Raw genomic sequence first — 14,026 nt, 5'->3', positions numbered from 1 at the left:
AGGTACCATGGTGGTGCTGTGATTGCTCAGAGGAGAGGAAAGAGAACTGGTCAGGAGCCATGTTGGCCCAGCTTAGACTGCTACTAACGGTCCAGTCTGGACAAAATGGAACTCATGTTGGCCAAACAATAAATAACTGAACTATCCCACATACACCCTGCTGCCCCAAATACTCACTAGAGCACCAAATGTGGAATAATCATCCACTGAAAAAAGTCCCCAACAAATGCATTTATTCCTGTCTAAGTAACGTTTTACAAAAAGATGGAAATGATCTGTTTCTCCTCCTTCATATACACATCAAATGCAAATGCACAGAATCCAAATGATGATAATTCAGTCATAATCCATCATGAAAAGTACATCAATGATTTTTATTATGTTATACAAATATTATACAGTCAAGACACTGTTAATGATGCATAGTAATACAAGTCGATTAGCTCTATTTCAGGTACAAAATATTTCAATTATTGACAAAAAGTGATTATTAATCATCTTTAATGCAAATTATTTATGCAAAGAGTTTACTAAGAAGCAATGGTACACTAGAGTAGAGGACTATATTTTTTCAAGAAATCAATTAAATATAAACATTTATCTGTAAGTTGTACTGTCCTTATTGCACATGGCAATGCTCTGAGACTCTCAGTGATAAAGCACCCACGGCAGCTCCAACAGCGGCTCCAGCTGCGACTCCAACTACCATGCCGATTGGACCTCCTGCAACTCCGATCAGACCTCCGACAGCAGCACCACAGGCTGTTGCTATAGCTATTACCGGAGCGGCGACAAACTCATTAGATCTTTCAGCTTGAGCTCTTGCTTCATTCTCATATCTCCTCTGCAGCCGTGACTCCTCCCTTCTCAAATCCTGCTCTAAATATTTGGCTCTCAGTTTATCCAGCTCTCTCTGCTTCTGTGCTTCCAACTCCTTCAGGAGTCGCTTTTTCTCCTTTTCTATGGCTTCCTCTGCTCTCATGAACATTTCGTTGGTGTAGTAGCTTCCACCGTTAGCCATAATCATCTTGTCAATTTTGTCCAGGAGCTGACTGGTTTGTACAGGGTCTTTGACTTCGTTATTAAAGACGTGGTATCGATTATAGCACTGCCGAAGGAAGGCTTTCAGGTCAGCACTCGCTGAAATATAATCCTCAATGGTTTGCGTCTTCAGCTGGTCTCCGTGTGTGAACAACACTATTGTGTATTTAGCTGCCTCCTCACCAAAAGTGGTCTGAATCATCTTCACAGTTTCGTTCTCCTCCTTGGTGAATCTGGTCAGCTGCAGAACTATCAGGAAGGCGTGAGGACCAGGAGCAGACAGAGAGATGCACATCTTGATCCTCTTCAACACTTCTTCTTGGGTGAAATTAGTGTCAAACAGCCCCGGAGTGTCGATGACAGCGACCTTTCGATCTCCAACGCTCCCCTTGGCTTTCTGGCATTCAGACGTCAGGGAAGACGGAGACAGTTCTGATTCGAAAGCTTCTCTCCCAGGAGGGTGTTTCCCGCAGCGCTCTTCCCTACTCCAGTCTTCCCGACTAGAACAATCCTCCTTTCATCTGGATTTGTGGCACCTCTGAACCCTGTCGGACAGAGATACAGCGTTCGTCATACAGAGCTGCGTTGTGAAGCGGAGGGACTGTGTGCAGACTCCAGATGAAAAAAAAAGATCTCTGACCACATTTTTGTCTCATGAGTCACCTCTCTTGAGACAATGTCTTGTTAATCAAACAGCTGGGTTACAAAGCTGAAAAAATAGCCTATGTTTAGCTTGATGATAGCACCTTTCAACCATGAGGAAATTCAAAGTGGCAAAAGAAAAGAAAAGCAAACCAAGTCAGAAATCTTGGTGTAGTCATGGACCCAGTCCTAAATTCTAATAGTCAGAAAGAATTATAAGATTTAGAATAACCTGTCCGTATGTTTATTTTCAGTGGGCTTGACTTGCTGCCTTTACAGGTGTCTCTAAAAGCCTTAAAAATATTTATCCTCAAAGCACAGCCATGTACAAGACTCTAGGCATTTGAATCCACAAGTAAATACTGAGCATCATGAACTGAAGCGACAAAATAATTCTGTCTTGCAAACTCGGCTCTTACTCCAATGTCAAACATTGAAAAGACTGAACAACAATGCTGCACATGACGTTAAACACTTGATTAATGGTTTTCAAATGGTCGCAGTTTGGTTAGGTTTAAGTAACAAAACTACTTGGTTAGGTTTAGGAAAACTTTAACATAAATCACATGTCACGTGACGTCGACGTAAGTCAGTAATACTATTTGCCTTAAAACTCTAAATACCTCAACATTGACTTTCACATGAGACTCCAACACCAGCCTCCAGTGTGAAAGGCTATCCATCCACCCCGTTCCAACAGGGACTGTCTCGCTCTTTATGCTATGTCATCTGACTTCATCATACGGCCACAAGGGGTCACTGCAGCAATAAACGCAAATATGGGTCATAATAAGCTGCTTGAACAAACGACATATACGTTCATATTTCTGGTGAGGACAGGCTGCAACTACACACCTGCACAGTGGTGACGTTCAAAATCTGTCCACAGACACACAGACAGTTTTTAGCCTGTGCCAGGGGCTACTGTTTGACACACACAAGTTGGTGAAAACATTCCCAGCCATGATGGTTGAATTCCATTTAGCTGTGTCAGTTTCAGGGTGTGATGGCTGAATTCCATTTAGCTGTGTCACTTTCAGGGTGTGTTCACACTGCCACACTGCCTGGGCTTACCGGGGCAGTTGAACAGGGCCACCCCTAATGTTGTTAGAAACACCTGTGCTTTTCTTACTGTGAACAGTCAAAATGTCTGCAGTGAGAAAACATGTTATTGCAGTGTGCCTGTTGTGTAAGGTCTCATCTGTTTTTTTATGCTCTGCTGTCAAACTGCTATTTGTGGTATGCAAAATTAAAAAAGGTAAAGACAGAAGTGTTTTGTAGGTTTTAATCTGTCTGATTTGTCACATAAAGCATATGCATATCTTCAAAAGTACTCAATATAAATAAAATGTGTTGTTATTATGAAATGTCAAAATGTCAATTAACAAGATCTGCTGCTATTACTATAACTAGATTACTAAATTGTCGTCACAATGGTTAGTGGAATTGTAGAGCAGTGGTGGCCAAGTTATTTTAATAAATTAGTCTTTTCATTACTCATTTACGAAGGACTTAAATTACTCCACAGTAAAATAAATCACATTACGTGCCACATTACACTGTTACCTGGTCCAGCTCGGTCGATGGTGCTTTTTAACATCTCGTAATCCTCCACACCACTGTCACATATTCTAAATTTAATACATGAAGAAGTTCAAAACGAGACATGTAGTTTAACAAGCAGTCAGCCTTTGACATGGCAGCATTTACTGACCATCAACAGGTAGCTTAGCCCCGGTGGATAAATCTGTGTATGGTTCGTTCTTTTGTTTCAAAACCAAATCAGAAAAAACTAAAAAACCAAGTCGTTTTTTGGTTTCTGTGTTTTAAAACTGGAACGGAAAACCAAAAAAAAAAAGACATCTGTTCCATCGTTGTCTGTTTGTAACGTACTGGGGATCCCTATAGCTTCATAGGTCAACGCAGTGGGGGAAGCCCTGTAGCGTCAGTTTGTGACGGTAAAGGCAGGTATATGATATTTAAAGGTCCAGTGTGTAATATTCTTAGGATCTATTGACAGAAATGCAATATAAGATCCATAACTATGTTTTCAGTGGTGTATAAAGACCTTACATAATGAACTGTTATGTTTTTATTACCTTAGAATGAGAATCTACATAACCGCAGGCACCCCCTGCTGTGGAGGTCGCTGTATTGTGTGGTCATGTTTCTACCGTAGCCGACAACGGACAAACAGTTTCCTCATTATGGCGTTCTCTTCTGCTTGTGTAATTCCGCCCGTCACTACATTAAATGCGTCTGTAGAAGAAGAAGAGGAAACTCTTACTCTCTCTCTCCAGCGCTGTTTTGGTTTTGTTATGTTCATGAGACAATCAGCTGATCACTTATTGGCAGCTTCCAGCGTCGAAGCTCTTACTGCGCTGGTAGAAGAAATGTGTAGTTGGATTGTAATTTCATGTAGTTATTCTACAGCGCTCTGTCATGGCTTTGCAGCGTGGACAGAAATGTGCCGTTACCTTCCTGAGACAGATGATGAATATTATTGGCAATAAAACGGTAATACCATGGAAGCTCAGATCAGCAGCTAAACTTCTGTTGAATACTGCCCTTATTTTACTGCTAATAGTGACATACTGTGAAACTCACTGAATTGACCCTGCCTTCATTTGGGACAGCCGTCCATATGGGACAGGCCTTTAATTCTTTTTGCACAAAACTGAAACTACCATGAAACAGTTTATTTATTTCAAACAGAATGATACTTATGTAAAAATTATCAATTAATATCAAATACACGTCATTCATTTGATCTAGCTCCGACAGACGGCTTATGCGCTTTTATTCTGAAGGCAGCAACCTCACGAAAACAACAACACGGTGCAGGATGAGAGAAGTTAGCCGACAGAGAGCGATGGACATGACAGGATTCACAAGTTGGATTAATTAGGGCCGAGCACGACCGTGCTCGGTCCCTATTGAAATTGCTCGGATTATTTTTTTTTTAGGGCCCGAGCACGACCGTGCGAGGTCCCTATTGAATCTGCTCGGATTATTAGGGCCCGAGCACGACCGTGCGAGGTCCCTATTGAATTGCTCGGATTATATTTTTTTTTTTTTTTTTTTTTTTTTTTTTTTCTGCAAAGTAGGCCCAAATGACATGGCCTAAACATACTCGAAAACTCACCAAAATTTGCAAACATGTCAGAACCGGTGAAAAATTTCGTATTCTACAAGTTTCGCACATGGGCGTGGCAAAATGACTCGCTAGCGCCACCTGAAAATTGGAAATGATTAGCCCCTCGTTCACGTTCAACCTACATGTACGAAATTTTCTGGGGACATGTATCGTATCAAGACGCACAAAAAAGCCTCAAGAACCCATAGCCTAAAGTCAACAGGAAGTCGGCCATTTTGAATTTTATGGCCATTTTTGGATGATTTACACACTTCGTACTTTAACGAACTCCTCCTAGGGATTTAGTCGGATCGACGTCAAATTTCTGCTGTGCCTTCTAAAGGCATTGACGATGAAAAGTTGTGCTATTTGCGAGTTTTCGTCAATGGGCGTGTCCGTGGCGTCGATGATTCGCAATGAAACAGGAAGTTGTTGTAACTTCAGTGTACATGCTCACATCTGGACCAAACTGTACATGTAGGATGAGAGTCCCGCCCTGAACACATGTACATGCCGACATTCACCCACAGTCATAGCGCCACCTGCTGGCAACAGAAAGTGACCTTTAACGAAGCAGCCCCCGCCGCACGTTTCACCTACGTGCACGAATTTTCTGTGGTACGTGTATCTTGTCCAGACGCACAAAAAAGCCTCTTGGAGCCATAGCCTAAATCAACAGGAAGTCGGCCATTTTGAATTTTACGTCAAATTTTGGATGATTTACACACTTCGTACTTTAACGAACTCCTCCTAGGGATTTAGTCCGACCGACCTCAAATTTGTGCTGTGCCTTCTAAAGGCATTGAAGATGAAAAGTTGTGCTATTTGCAAGTTTTCGTCAATGGGCGTGTCCGTGGCGTGGCGTCAAAGATCAGCTCTTCGCCATGACACGGAAGTTGTCGTAACTTCAGTGTACATGCTCACATCTGGACCAAACTGTACATGTAGGATGAGAGTCCCGCCCTGAACACATGTACATGCTGACATTCACCACAGTCATAGCGCCACCTGCTGGCAACAGGAAGTGACTTTTAACGAAGCAGCCCCCGCCGCACGTTTACCTACGTGCACGAATTTTCTGTGGTACGTGTATCTTGTCCAGACGCACAAAAAAGCCTCTTGGAGCGATGCCCTAAAATCAACAGGAAGTCGGCCATTTTGAATTTTACGTCAAATTTTGGATGATTTACACACTTCGTACTTTAACGAACTCCTCCTAGGGATTTAGTCCGACCGACCTCAAATTTGTGCTGTGCCTTCTAAAGGCATTGAAGATGAAAAGTTGTGCTATTTGCAAGTTTTCGTCAATGGGCGTGTCCGGCGTGGCGTCAAAGATCAGCTCTTCGCCATGACACGGAAGTTGTCGTAACTTCAGTGTACATGCTCACATCTGGACCAAACTGTACATGTAGGATGAGAGTCCCGCCCTGAACACATGTACATGCTGACATTCACAGACAGTCATAGCGCCACCTGCTGGCAACAGGAAGTGACTTTTAACGAAGCAGCCCCCGCCGCACGTTTACCTACGTGCACGAATTTTCTGTGGTACGTGTATCTTGTCCAGACGCACAAAAAAGCCTCTTGGAGCGATGCCCTAAAATCAACAGGAAGTCGGCCATTTTGAATTTTACGTCAAATTTTGGATGATTTACACACTTCGTACTTTAACGAACTCCTCCTAGGGATTTAGTCCGACCGACTTCAAATTTGTGCTGTGCCTTCTAAAGGCATTGAAGATGAAAAGTTGTGCTATTTGCGAGTTTTCGTCAATGGGGTGTCCGTGGCGTGGCGTCAGAGATCAAGTCTTCGCCATGACACAGGAAGTTGTTGTAACTTCAGTGTACATGCTCACATCTGAACCAAACTTTACGTGCTTGATAACTCTCCCACCCCGCTATGGAGGACCGATCCTGACACAGTCAGAAATAAATACAGAAATAAATAAATGCTCAATAAATAAATAAGCATCCAATTAAATACACAAAAAAATAAGTAAATAAATAAATGTAGGTAGTAATTAAATTATACAAGGAGACATAAATGTATATTTTAATTAGTGCCTTTACTTATTCACCTTTGTTATAATTACCTTATTTGTTTATTCAACTTTATTTATTACTAATTTTTTAATGTATTTATTTATGTGTGTGTTTTAATATTTTTGTCTGTTTTATTCTTCCTTTGTATTTATTTACCTTATTTATTTTCACCCATGGTATTTATTTCTGCCTGTCTTAAATTTTTGTATGCATTTCTGCCTCATTATGCAAATGAGGAGGGGCTGTGTCTCAAGGGGTCATCTTCTCTGCTATTGGTGGACCAGTCAGACAGGAGAGCTCCTACTCTGCCTGCAGACATCAACGATCTTGCCCCTCACACAGTCAGATGGCTTCCTTCAGTGCGCTGAGGTGTTTAACAACTCTGAAGACAATACTACCAGCAATGTCTTCCTTCTCTTTTCACGTAGAGCACCGACAGACAGTGCTTTCAGTTTGCTGCATGCATGGACACAGAACTGCGGTATAGGGAGAAGCACACGGTCAGCTGGCTGCAGCTAAATCTGGAGTGCACTCGTATTCAATTCTGTATGGTAAATTCAGTTTTAACGGAGCAGAGCGAGCTGACAGGCAGAGTTAGAGACTTTTTCTGTCGTTTCTCTCTTTACAAAGACGCATGTTGCAGTCAGAGTCTTCTCTGAGATGCGAGCACGACATACAACACAATTTATCAAATTACACAACGGATATACAGTATGAAAATAAGATTGATTGGATTATACTCACAGGAAGTATAAAACCTCTTACATGGGTCTATTAAAAGTAAAGTAACACAAAAATGTCAGGGAAATTACTTTACTTAGATTTAAGTACTGCAGTTGTACATTTGAAATACCTTCCTACCTTTCTGATAGGAAGCCTTCTTGAGGTGGTATAAAACATTTTTCTTATATTCTGATTTGAGTTGTGGACAACTATGACCACATGAATTAAAAAAATTAAACATTTCACTGCCCAAGTCAGCTATAACACAAGTCTTGTTCATCAGACTACATGCTGTACAGTATTTGTGGACAGATTTTGTCCCAGGATTTTTATGCATTTCTTCTTCTTCGTTGCATGATTTAGAATAATAAGGTGAGAAATGGGTCTATTCTGAGTTCATCCTGCACTGCAGCAGCTAATAAAGTCCATTTAATCCCAAAAACGCTTTTCTTTTAGGCAGGCTGGAGCAGAAAACAACTCACCTTTCTCAAGTTGTACAGTAATGTCACATGTGTATGAAGGTGGATCAAACAAGCTAATCTTAAATGTCAAAGTAGAGAGGAGCCTAGTAGGCCTATTTATTTTCATTCATTACACAATATGAATAAGCTATGCAGACAGTTGTAAAGAAAGAACATCTTTTTCTTCTGTTCTCTACTTGTTATAGTTACACAGTATTAGGGGTGTGGGCTGTATTAAAAGTATCCACTGTTCTCCCATGCTCTAACACACAGTAACGATGAAATGTGTGCTGTTCTCACATTCTTCCTCTGTATGTACACATAAACAACAAGGCAGGGAAATATAAAATTTTATTGTTTGGGTACATTATTGTTCAGTGTACATGTCACATCTGAAACAAACTTTACGTGCTTGATAACTCTCCCACCCGCAGACATCTACACCAATACCGATTATATTCATAGCGGCAAGTGCTATGTAGCTCCACATAGGGGACACAGGAAGTGACATATAGCACATTCATGCGGCGTCGGAACCGCGTAGGAAATTCACAGCCGCACCGGCAGAGCTCCAGAATGTGCAACTCGGCCGGCTCACGCGCGGACGCGCTTACAAGTGCGAGGGCCCGCCCAACGCTGCTTGCAGCTTTAATTTTTTTTTTTTTTTCTTTTTTCTGCAAAGTAGGCTCAAATGACATGGCCTAAACATACTCGAAAACTCACCAAAATTTGCAAACATGTCAGAACCGGTGAAAAATTTCGTATTCTACAAGTTTCGCACATGGGCGTGGCAAAATGACTCGCTAGCGCCACCTGAAAATTGGAAATGATTAGCCCCTCGTTCACGTTCAACCTACATGTACGAAATTTTCTGGGGACATGTATCGTATCAAGACGCACAAAAAAGCCTCAAGAACCCATAGCCTAAAGTCAACAGGAAGTCGGCCATTTTGAATTTTATGGCCATTTTTGGATGATTTACACACTTCGTACTTTAACGAACTCCTCCTAGGGATTTAGTCGGATCGACGTCAAATTTCTGCTGTGCCTTCTAAAGGCATTGACGATGAAAAGTTGTGCTATTTGCGAGTTTTCGTCAATGGGCGTGTCCGTGGCGTCGATGATTCGCAATGAAACAGGAAGTTGTTGTAACTTCAGTGTACATGCTCACATCTGGACCAAACTGTACATGTAGGATGAGAGTCCCGCCCTGAACACATGTACATGCCGACATTCACCCACAGTCATAGCGCCACCTGCTGGCAACAGAAAGTGACCTTTAACGAAGCCCCCGCCGCACGTTTCACCTACGTGCACGAATTTTCTGTGGTACGTGTCTTGTCCAGACGCACAAAAAAGCCTCTTGGAGCCATAGCCTAAATCAACAGGAAGTCGGCCATTTTGAATTTTACGTCAAATTTTGGATGATTTACACACTTCGTACTTTAACGAACTCCTCCTAGGGATTTAGTCCGACCGACCTCAAATTTGTGCTGTGCCTTCTAAAGGCATTGAAGATGAAAAGTTGTGCTATTTGCAAGTTTTCGTCAATGGGCGTGTCCGTGGCGTGGCGTCAAAGATCAGCTCTTCGCCATGACACGGAAGTTGTCGTAACTTCAGTGTACATGCTCACATCTGGACCAAACTGTACATGTAGGATGAGAGTCCCGCCCTGAACACATGTACATGCTGACATTCACACAGTCATAGCGCCACCTGCTGGCAACAGGAAGTGACTTTTAACGAAGCAGCCCCGCCGCACGTTTACCTACGTGCACGAATTTTCTGTGGTACGTGTATCTTGTCCAGACGCACAAAAAAGCTCTTGGAGCGATGCCCTAAAATCAACAGGAAGTCGGCCATTTTGAATTTTACGTCAAATTTTGGATGATTTACACACTTCGTACTTTAACGAACTCCTCCTAGGGATTTAGTCCGACCGACCTCAAATTTGTGCTGTGCCTTCTAAAGGCATTGAAGATGAAAAGTTGTGCTATTTGCAAGTTTTCGTCAATGGGCGTGTCCGTGCGTGGCGTCAAAGATCAGCTCTTCGCCATGACACGGAAGTTGTCGTAACTTCAGTGTACATGCTCACATCTGGACCAAACTGTACATGTAGGATGAGAGTCCCGCCCTGAACACATGTACATCTGACATTCACAGACAGTCATAGCGCCACTGCTGGCAACAGGAAGTGACTTTTAACGAAGCAGCCCCCGCCGCACGTTTTACCTACGTGCACGAATTTTCTGTGGTACGTGTATCTTGTCCAGACGCACAAAAAAGCCTCTTGGAGCGATGCCCTAAAATCAACAGGAAGTCGGCCATTTTGAATTTTACGTCAAATTTTGGATGATTTACACACTTCGTACTTTAACGAACTCCTCCTAGGGATTTAGTCCGACCGACTTCAAATTTGTGCTGTGCCTTCTAAAGGCATTGAAGATGAAAAGTTGTGCTATTTGCGAGTTTTCGTCAATGGGTGTGTCCGTGGCGTGGCGTCAGAGATCAAGTCTTCGCCATGACACAGGAAGTTGTTGTAACTTCAGTGTACATGCTCACATCTGAACCAAACTTTACGTGCTTGATAACTCTCCCACCCCGCTATGGAGGACCGATCCTGACACAGTCAGAAATAAATACAGAAATAAATAAATGCTCAATAAATAAATAAGCATCCAATTAAATACACAAAAAAATAAGTAAATAAATAAATGTAGGTAGTAATTAAATTATACAAGGAGACATAAATGTATATATTTTAATTAGTGCCTTTACTTATTCACCTTTGTTATAATTACCTTATTTGTTTATTCAACTTTATTTATTACTAATTTTTTTAATGTATTTATTTATGTGGTGTTTTAATATTTTTGTCTGTTTTATTCTTCCTTTGTATTTATTTACCTTATTTATTTTCACCATGGTATTTATTTCTGCCTGTCTTAAATTTTTGTATGCATTTCTGCCTCATTATGCAAATGAGGAGGGGCTGTGTCTCAAGGGGTCATCTTCTCTGCTATTGGTGGACCAGTCAGACAGGAGAGCTCCTACTCTGCCTGCAGACATCAACGATCTTGCCCCTCACACAGTCAGATGGCTTCCTTCAGTGCGCTGAGGTGTTTAACAACTCTGAAGACAATACTACCAGCAATGTCTTCCTTCTCTTTTCACGTAGACGCCGACAGACAGTGCTTTCAGTTTGCTGCATGCATGGACACAGAACTGCGGTATAGGGAGAAGCACACGGTCAGCTGGCTGCAGCTAAATCTGGAGTGCACTCGTATTCAATTCTGTATGGTAAATTCAGTTTTAACGGAGCAGAGCGAGCTGACAGGCAGAGTTAGAGACTTTTTCTGTCGTTTCTCTTTACAAAGACGCATGTTGCAGTCAGAGTCTTCTCTGAGATGCGAGCACGACATACAACACAATTTATCAAATTACACAACGGATATACAGTATGAAAATAAGATTGATTGGATTATACTCACAGGAAGTATAAAACCTCTTACATGGTCTATTAAAAGTAAAGTAACACAAAAATGTCAGGGAAATTACTTTACTTAGATTTAAGTACTGCAGTTGTACATTTGAAATACCTTCCTACCTTTCTGATAGGAAGCCTTCTTGAGGTGGTATAAAACATTTCTTCTTATATTCTGATTTGAGTTGTGGACAACTATGACCACATGAATTAAAAAAATTAAACATTTCACTGCCCAAGTCAGCTATAACACAAGTCTTGTTCATCAGACTACATGCTGTACAGTATTTGTGGACAGATTTTGTCCCAGGATTTCTTATGCATTTCTTCTTCTTCGTTGCATGATTTAGAATAATAAGGTGAGAAATGGGTCTATTCTGAGTTCATCCTGCACTGCAGCAGCTAATAAAGTCCATTTAATCCCAAAAACGCTTTTCTTTTAGCAGGCTGGAGCAGAAAACAACTCACCTTTCTCAAGTTGTACAGTAATGTCACATGTGTATGAAGGTGGATCAAACAAGCTAATCTTAAATGTCAAAGTAGAGAGGAGCCTAGTAGGCCTATTTATTTTCATTCATTACACAATATGAATAAGCTATGCAGACAGTTGTAAAGAAAGAACATCTTTTTCTTCTGTTCTCTACTTGTTATAGTTACACAGTATTAGGGGTGTGGGCTGTATTAAAAGTATCCACTGTTCTCCCATGCTCTAACACACAGTAACGATGAAATGTGTGCTGTTCTCACATTCTTCCTCTGTATGTACACATAAACAACAAGGCAGGAATTATTTTATTGTTTGGGTACATTATTGTTCAGTGTACATGTCACATCTGAAAAACTTTACGTGCTTGATAACTCTCCCACCCGCAGACATCTACACGCCAATACCGATTTATATTCATAGCGGCAAGTGCTATGTAGCTCCAATAGGGGACACAGGAAGTGACATATAGCACTTCATGCGGTCGGAACCGCGTAGGAATTCACAGCCGCACCGGCAGAGCTCCAGAATGTGCAACTCGGCCGGCTCACGCGGGACGCGCTTACAAGTGCGAGGGCCCGCCCAACGCTGCTTGCAGCTTTAATTTTTTTTTTTTTTTTTTTTTCTGCAAAGTAGGCCCAAATGACATGGCCTAAACATACTCGAAAACTCACCAAAATTTGCAAACATGTCAAACCGGTGAAAAATTTCGTATTCTACAAGTTTCGCACATGGGCGTGCAAAATGACTCGCTAGCGCCACCTAGAAAATTGGAAAAATTAGCCCCTCGTTCACGTTCAACCTACATGTACGAAATTTTCTGGGGACATGTATCGTATCAAGACGCACAAAAAAGCCTCAAGAACCCATAGCCTAAAGTCAACAGGAAGTCGGCCATTTTGAATTTTACGGCCATTTTTGGATGATTTACACTTCGTACTTTAACGAACTCCTCCTAGGGATTTAGTCGGATCGACGTCAAATTCTGCTGTGCCTTCTAAAGGCATTGACGATGAAAAGTTGTGCTATTTGCGGTTTTCGTCAATGGGCGTGTCCGTGGCGTCGATGATTCGCATGAAACAGGAAGTTGTTGTAACTTCAGTGTACATGCTCACATCTGGACCAAACTGTACATGTAGGATGAGAGTCCCGCCCTGAACACATGTACATGCCGACATTCACCCACAGTCATAGCGCCACCTGCTGGCAACAGAAAGTGACCTTTAACGAAGCAGCCCCCGCCGCACGTTTCACCTACGTGCACGAATTTTCTGTGGTACGTGTATCTTGTCCAGACGCACAAAAAGTCTCTTGGAGCCATAGCCTAAAAAACAGGAAGTCGGCCATTTTGAATTTTACGTCAAATTTTGGATGATTTACACACTTCGTACTTTAACGAACTCCTCTAGGGATTTAGTCCGACGACCTCAAATTTGTGCTGTGCCTTCTAAAGGCATTGAAGATGAAAAGTTGTGCTATTTGCAAGTTTTCGTCAATGGGCGTGTCCGTGGCGTGGCGTCAAAGATCAACTCTTCGCCATGACACGGAAGTTGTCGTACTTCAGTGTACATGCTCACATCTGGACCAAACTGTACATGTAGGATGAGAGTCCCGCCCTGAACACATGTACATGCTGACATTCAGACAGTCATAGCGCCACCTGCTGGCAACAGGAAGTGACTTTTAACGAAGCAGCCCCCGCCGCACGTTTCACCTACGTGCACGAATTTTCTGTGGTACGTGTATCTTGTCCAGACGCACAAAAAGCTCTTGGAGCGATGCCCTAAATCAACAGGAAGTCGGCCATTTTGAATTTTACGTCAAATTTTGGATGATTTACACACTTCGTACTTTAACGAACTCCTCCTAGGGATTTAGTCCGACCGACCTCAAATTTGTGCTGTGCCTTCTAAAGGCATTGAAGATGAAAAGTTGTGCTATTTGCAAGTTTTCGTCAATGGGCGTGTCCGTGGCGTGGCGTCAAAGATCAGTCTTGCCAGGACAGGAAGTTGT

At 42.1% G+C, this 14,026-nt stretch overlaps 1 pseudogene; it reads right to left on the bottom strand.

Annotated features, from left to right (window-relative positions):
• Positions 1-353: 353 nt before the first annotated feature.
• On the bottom strand, positions 354-3,283 carry LOC119906456 (annotated as a pseudogene).
• Positions 3,284-14,026: the final 10,743 nt, after the last annotated feature.

Source organism: Micropterus salmoides, unplaced genomic scaffold (assembly GCF_014851395.1).
Source record: "Micropterus salmoides isolate LMB-PRFRI ecotype aquatic unplaced genomic scaffold, ASM1485139v1 Ms_hic_scaffold_1611, whole genome shotgun sequence".
Classification (NCBI taxonomy): Eukaryota; Metazoa; Chordata; class Actinopteri; order Centrarchiformes; family Centrarchidae; genus Micropterus; species Micropterus salmoides.
This window is presented reverse-complemented; position numbering and strand designations above follow the sequence as displayed.